The sequence below is a fragment of the Rhinopithecus roxellana genome, chromosome 16 (assembly GCF_007565055.1).
Source record: "Rhinopithecus roxellana isolate Shanxi Qingling chromosome 16, ASM756505v1, whole genome shotgun sequence".
NCBI classification, from domain to species: domain Eukaryota; kingdom Metazoa; phylum Chordata; class Mammalia; order Primates; family Cercopithecidae; genus Rhinopithecus; species Rhinopithecus roxellana.
In genome coordinates this window covers 26,976,593-26,984,678 of record NC_044564.1, presented here as the reverse complement: position 1 = coordinate 26,984,678, position 8,086 = coordinate 26,976,593, and positions in this window count along the sequence as shown.

Below are 8,086 nucleotides of genomic sequence, written 5' to 3'. Positions count from 1 at the left end.
AGAGTCCCGTTCTGTCACCTGGACTGGAGTGCAATGGCACCATCTCAGCTCACTGCAACCTCTGTCTTCTGGGTTCAAGCGATTCTTCTGCTTCAGTCTCCTGAGTAGCTGGGATTACAGGCACCTGCCACCATGCCCGGCTATATTTTTTTTTGTATTTTTGGTACAGATGGGGTTTCAGCATGTTGGCCAGAATGGCCTCAAACTCTTGATCCTAAGTGATCTACCCACCTTGGCTTCCCAAAGTGTTGGAATAAAGGCGTGAGCCACTGTGCCTGGCCGTGGACATATTTCTCAATGGTGAGAAATATATATAAATATATATTATTTATCATCATTAATGAAGGAATTATATATCATAAAAACCAATGCTATTCTGAGAATCTTTGGCTATGATGTTGAGATTATCACAACGTGTAAAAGAGATGTAAGGACCCTATGTCCTCTTCAACTTGCAAGCTCTATCTTTACCCTTGATAAATTATAATCTAGCTAATAGTTTATTAGAGAAATAAGGGTGATAAGTTACCAAAAAGTATTGAAAATGGCTAACTCCTTAGGACTAAACTCTGATTTTTTTTTTTTTCAATCTTGCCCAAATTCCTATCTGAAGGGTCTGGGGAGTCATGACCTACAAACCATAAATTCTCATCAGATGGGTTTTATTTAACCCTATATATTGTGACTTATTTTTCAACCTGACTCTGGCATAACATTATGAGACAAGGAAGAAAATCAAAATATCTTACCTCCAAAACATGTTTTTTTGTCACATTTTGAAATGCCTCTGCAAGCCGTACTTGGTGGGAGAAAATTCACTTATGTAAAGAATCCCTATTAACATAGCCAGACCTTTTCCTTCCAGGCCCCTCCAATTCTGAATAAATTAACTAAGAGTCTAGCACCCTTTAAAGGATCTGAATAGGAAACATTTGTCATCTATTGTTTCTAAGGGCAGAGGCTATGAGACTTCAAAACAACCTTCCTCTCCACAATCTTTTACCTTTAGCTGAACATTTACTTTCTATTGATCCCAGATCCTTAGACAAAAGCTCAACCAATTGTCAACCAGAAAATGTTTTATAGCCTGGAAGCCTCCTCTTCCCCCCACCCCTGCTTCAAGTTGTCCTGCCTTTCTGGAACAAACCATTGTATTCCTTAAATGTATTTAATTGATACCTCATGCCTCCCTAAAATCTATAAAACCAAGCTGCACCCCAACAACATTGGGCACATGTTCTTAGGACCTCCTAAAAGCTGTGTCATGGGCCATTGTCACTCATATTTTGCTCAGAATAAATATCTCTTAAAATATTTTAGAGTTTAACTCTTTTCATCGACATTCCAATAACCTCATGACAGATGAAAAAATGAGGCTGAGGCCGGGCGCGGTGGCTCAAGCCTGTAATCCCAGCACTTTGGGAGGCCGAGACGGGCGGATCACGAGGTCAGGAGATCAAGACCATCCTGGCTAACATGGTGAAACCCCGTCTCTACTAAAAATACAAAAAAAAAAAACTAGCCGGGCGACCTGGAGGGCGCCTGTACTCCCAGCTACTCGGGAGGCTGAGGCAGGAGAATGGCGTGAACCCGAGAGGCGGAACTTGCAGTGAGCTGAGATCCGGCCACTGCACTCCAGCCTGGGCGACAGAGCGAGACTCAGTCTCAAAAAAAAAAAAAAAAAAAAAAGAAAGAAAAAATGAGGCTGGATGAGACACAGTGACTTACCCAATAGCTCAATTTTTACCAATGGAAACCTAGGTCTCAAACCAAGATCCCCCAATAGTTTGATTCTTTTGATAATAGCTTGCTATCCCATCTAGTCAATTCCTAGTTTTCCTGGTCACTGGATGTATTAGTTTGTTTTCATGCTGCTATGAAGAAATACCCAAGACTGGGTAATTTATAAAGAAAAGAGGTCTAATTAACTCACCGTTCTGCATGTCTGGGGAGGCCTCAGGAAACTTACAATCATTACAGGAGGGAAAGCAAATACATCCTTCTTCACACAGAGGTAGGAGAAAGAAGTGCAGAGCGAAGTGGAGAAAGGTCATTTAAAACTATCAGATCTCGTGACAACTCACTCATTATCAAGAGAACAGCATAGAGCTAATTAGAACAGCATGATCTAATCCCCTCCCACAAGGTCCTTTCCTCAACACATGGAGATAACAATTCAGATTACAGTTCAAGATGAGATTTGAGTGGGGACACAGAGCCAGACCGTATCATTCCACCCCTGGACCCTCCCAAATCTCATCTTTCTCACCTTTCCAACACAATCATGACTTCCTGACTATTCCCCAAAGTCTTAACTCATTTCAGTATCAACCCCAAAGTCCAAGTCCATAGTCTCATCTGAGACAAGGCAAGTCCTTTCTGTGTAGGAGCCTGTAAAATAGAAAGCAAGTTAGTTACTTTCAAGATAAAATGGAGCTACAGGCATTGGATAAATGCACAAAATCCAGATGGAAAAAATAGTCCAAAACAAAGGGGCTAGAGACCTCATGAAAGCCTGAAATCCAATAGGGCAGTCATTAATTCTTAAAGTTCCAAAATGATCTCCTTTGATTCCATGTCTCAGATCCAGGTCATGCTGATACAAGACAGGTGGCCTCCCATAGCCTTGGGCAACTCTTTCCTTGTGGCCTTGCAGGGTACAGCTCCCTCCTGCCTGCCTGCTTTCACAGGCTGGTGTTGAGTGTCTGTAGCTTTTTTCAGGCACACGGTGCAAGCTGTCAGTGGATCTCCCATTCTGGGGTCTGGAGGATGGCGGCCCTCTTCTCACACCTCTACAAAGCAGTGCCCCAGTGGGGACTCTGTGGGGAAGGCTCCAACCCCACATTTCCTTTATGCATTGCCCTAGCAGAGGTTCTCTATGAGGGTTCCACCCCTTAAGCACACCTCTGCCTGGACCTCCAGGTGTTTCCATACATTCTCTGAAATCTAGGCAGAGGTTCCCAAATCTCAATTCTTGTCTTCTGCACACCTGTGAGACCAATACCACATGGAAGCTGCCAAGGCTTTGGGTTTGCACCCTATGAGGACATGGCCTGAGCTATAACTTGGCCCCTTTTATCCAGGGTTAGAGTTGCTGGGATGCAAGGAACCAAGTCTCTAGGCTGCACACAGCAGAGGGGTCCTGCACCTGGCCAACCAAACCCTTTTTTCCTCCTAGGCCTCGAACCTGTGATGGAAGAGGCTGCCAAAGTCTCTGACATGCCCTGGAACATTTTCCCAATTGTCTTGGTGATTAACATTTGGCTCCTCATTACTTATGCAAATTTCTGTAGCTGGCTTGAATTTCTCCCCAGAAAATGGGTTTTTCTTTTCTACCGCATTGCCAGGCTGCAAATTTCCCAAACTTTTATGTTCTGTCACCTGTTGAATGCTTTACTGCTTAGAAATTTCTTCTGCCAGATACCCTAAATCATCTCTCTCAAGTTCTGAGTTCCACAGATCTCTAAGGCAGGGAAAATGCCACCAGTCTCTTCACTAAAGCATAGCAAGAGTGACCTTTACTCCAGTTCCCTAAAAGTTCTTCATGTTCATGTGAGACCACCTCAGCATGGACTTCATTGTCCATATCACTATCAGTATTTTTGTCAAAATCATTCAACAAGTCTCTAAGAGGTTCCAAACTTTCCCACATTTTCCTGTCTTCATCTGAGCTTGCCAAAATGTTACAGCCTCTGCCTATTACTCAGTTCCAACATCGCTGCCACATTGTCAGATATCTTTATAGCAGTGCCCCACTACCTGATACCAACTTACTATATTAATTTGTTTTCTATGAAGAAATACCCCAAGACTGGGTAATTTATAAAGGAAACAGGCTTAATTGACTCATAATTCCACATGGCTGGGGAGGCCTCAGGAAACTTACAATCATGGCGGAAGGGGAATCAAACACGTGCTTCTTCACATGACAGCAGGAGAAAGAAGTGCTGAGCGAAGTGGGGAAAGGCCCCTTATAAAACCACCTGATCTCGTGGTTCACGAGAATTCACCATCAGAACAGCATGGGAGAACTGCTCCCATGATCTGATCAACTTTCATGAGTATTCTCCCCCAACGTGTGGGGATTACAATTTCACTTACCATTTGGATTACAATTGAAGATGAGATTTGGGTGGGGACACAGAGCCAGACCACATCACTGGATAACCAGTACCAAAACTGTACAATAGTAATTATATTAACCTAAGATTTCTCACATATTCATATTCTCTTCCTTTTGGATGCATTATTTTCTACAATACTTTTTTCCTATAATAAATGTTTTCTATAATAAATGTAACAATTTTATTTCACATGAGATTTTGATTATAAGCAACATTATTAAATCCTTACTGGATGTTGTCTGAGACACAGATAATAAATAACTCAAAAATAAATTGTATCACTTAACTTTTTCATATACAAACTTTCCTTATTTTCCTCCATTTATGTTTGTTTAATAGTTTTGTCTCCCTTTTTTCTTAACTTCTCAGTCTTTATTTCTTGAAAACTATTAAGAATCTCAAAGTTACTATTGTAACTTACAACTGTCCTAGAAACTGGTTGTCTTTGCCTCATTCTGCTCCCTTCAACACACTCACTTTTGCAAATGATGATTACTGAGCATTAAACCAAAATTAGGCTAAGTATTTTCACAGACACATAGATGAAGACAAAATAAATTTTACTCTAGAGTCTGTGTCAAAATAAAGGAGTAAAAGTGTGAAAGCACAGGTAACAGTAAAAAATCATGTGGATGAGGTTGATGATGGTGATAAGTATTTATTAGGTGCTAGACACTCCTCCAAGATTTAACATAGTTTATCTCATTAAATCCTTATTGCACATAGTTGTTGATGCACCCATGCCATGTCATTTTCTTTGTCTCAACTAAATTCATCTTCAATTGAGGTGGACAATTTTTAGGATGCTGTTTCCTCCCTCAAATGCTGCATCTCTCTGGTTTCCTGACTGCCTTTATCCAGAGCCACAGGAGTTTTCTCAGCCTGCAGCCAGGACATCTTAGAAATGTCAGGACAGTAATGCATCCAGTGGTAAACCTTAACCAATGAAGGATGAGGACTGGCACATAAAAGATATGGGGACGATAGCAATTATAAGGTCCTGAAATTGGAGGAATTTTGGTAAATGCCGTAAAGGCCAAAAAAACAAAAAACAAAACAAAACAAATTCCTGCCTGCTTAATCACTATCAAATCAGGGTGTCCTATGAAATACAGAAAGACCTCCATGAGAGTATTTTTAATTCCAAAGAGATCGATTCATTATCAACAGAGAAGTTGGGCTGATGCTTTTCTCAAAAGTCAAAATGCTCCTAAAATAAAGTAATAAGGGAGGAAACTAAGATGAAATTGCTTATCTCCAGCAGGCAGATGGCAGACCATGATGAAAATCAGGTCCAATATTAGATATACAGCTACTCTAAGCAACTACAGAAGAGACGGACTATTTAGTCCCATTAGGTCTCTTATGCTAATTAAGTGCCCCCATAAGGAGTAAAACTCACATACTTAGAAATCATATAGCTGGGTAAATGCCCCTAAGAATGTGAAATTTCTGAATTTCTGAACTTTCCAGATTGGAAAACAGTAATTTTCCAGAATGGAAAAATACTTTGCCATTGCCAAAGAAGAGTAGATTCTCATGGCCTAAGACCATGCGTAGACATGACCTAAAACAGATCTCTGCCAAGATAGTACTTTTCTTCAAAAAGCTTGATCATCTTCTCTCACTATGTCTCTACTAGTAACTAGAATCATACCTTAAGATAGCCCATATGAAGAGATATTGGAGGAAATAGATTATTCAGTGCAAAAAGAACAGTAGGACCTGGCTAATATCTACTGAGAAGATGTAGGGAAAATGTGAAGGTAAATCTTGAATGTGGGATAGAAGGCTGGATAAGGGAGAGTTGAGTTTATTGATATGGGTATTTTTCCATGATGAGGAATTAATATCTTTGACAAGACAGAAACAGTCAACATGATGCAAGGACAGATCATTGATGCTTAGGCATGCTGATAGTTTATGGAAAATAACATGGATATGTCAAAACTACATAGGAAAAGTATTGAGAAGGAAGTAAGAAAGCTCATGTCAGTGTACATATTAGCTAGAATATATTAGGTGAGAATAGAAAAGCCATCGAGTGACTATGTACCCAAAGAGAGCCCAAGGCACTCCCTTTAAGAAACAAATAAATAAAATGCTATAGGGGTGATATCATAACAGTATTGTTAAGCTCAATTCTATTTTATTTTTCATTTTTGGTTGGCATACTCTGTAGGCTATTTTTGACTAGGGACACTGTAATGGAAGTAGAATCCATTGTGTCAATAGGTGGTAGAATTTTAGAAAATATAAGACCGAGTTGTAGCACCACCAGACAAAGATTATTGGAAGTAAGGTCAAGTTGACATTCAGAAGGCCTTGAACCTCCAGAGATTTGTGGTAATGGCCAGTAAATCCTGGTGTCTCTAGGACTGATGTAAATGAGAAGCTCACAAACATATTTCTTGATTTTATAACAACAACAAAAAATGTTAAGAGCTGGTCATCACAAAGCTATGTCAGCTGCTCCAGTGAAAAAATCATGATCACATTAAGTTTTTGGTCTGAGGCTAACAGTAGAAAGGAAGATAGAATGACCTTGATAAAGAAGTCTATGACACTCTGCAAATGTATGCAATAAATATAATTCCCCATGTCTTCTGCAAAGGAACATATAACCAGTGTTGTGCTGGAGCTGGTTGTACCAGCATCAAGAGCAAATTGTGCACATCTCCTCCTAACTTTATATCTAACGACATGATGTTGGTAGATTTAATTAGAACTTTATAAATGTTCCACAGGAGTGGAACTTTTTATACCATGGAAATTAGCAAATGCTATAAATCAAAGTTTTATTTTTATTTTTTGGTCAAAAATGTGATTGTTAAACATTTAACAGCCCATCACTACCTGCTATACTAGAGTAACTATATTTTTGAGTGAATGAAAATATCCAGATATTTCTAGATATATTGAATCTGTGTTATTAATTGATAGTGATACCAAGGGATTCAAAATGTCCTCTTTTAAAATCATGGTACATGGTAGGTATAGGGTAGGTAATAAGTGAAGTCATCATCCCGGTCTATATCACAATGACTCCATTGGGTGTACAAACTCATCTTGTGGTAATTTCCCCATCCTTGAGTTTATAATTGGGATAGATATACTTAGCACCTGAACTAGGGAATAAAAATTATTATGCTCCAAAAGGCTGAGTAGAAGCCCCTGAAATGATCTGCCACCCCTGGCCAAGAAAGGAAGTCAGAAGTGATTCAAGATCCCAGCTGAAATTTCAGCAATCAGTGCTACTCTAGAAAACCTAAAGAATATAAAGTGGGCCTATGCCATATTCATTTAATTTAGTGAAATGGTCCTTGCAAAACCAAGATGAATAATGGCAGATATTAGTATATTACAATAAAATTCACCATGTAGTAGCCCCAACCACAGGTCTCCTATGTGAGTCAGGTCCTACAAAGGATAGCCCACAATTAATCAGGTTTCTCAGCACAGCCAGTGAGCCACCACGAATGCATTCCTTGTCAATTTAGTAAAGGCGCTATACAGATGGGGGTAACTGTTCCAGTTATCATGAGGATGTGGTTTGGTTCTCTGAAATGGGAGCAGGGAGCAACATGTTTGAAACATGGGTGATTTGCTAGGGTTTCTTTCAGTACTTTCATGCCTATTGGTGCATTCCAGCAGTAAGTGGACAATAGCATGACTAGTGTAAACTAATCAGGGATATAACCCTCTATGGATAAGTTTTAGGATCACTGTATTGATCAATATAAAGATAAAAGAGAAAATCATATTGAGTGACAGAAAAGGAAATTGATGAAGATCAATTTTGGTCTTGGGAATGAAGTATCTGAAACAGCAGTTTATTCCATTTATCCTCACATTTTAGGTCTTTTTAAGAGATTGTGGAGGACCTTTATCTTGGAGCATCAAGTCAACAGAGTGGATCCAATATGTGGCATGAATAGATCAGTTTGGTGTAAGCTGTGAGA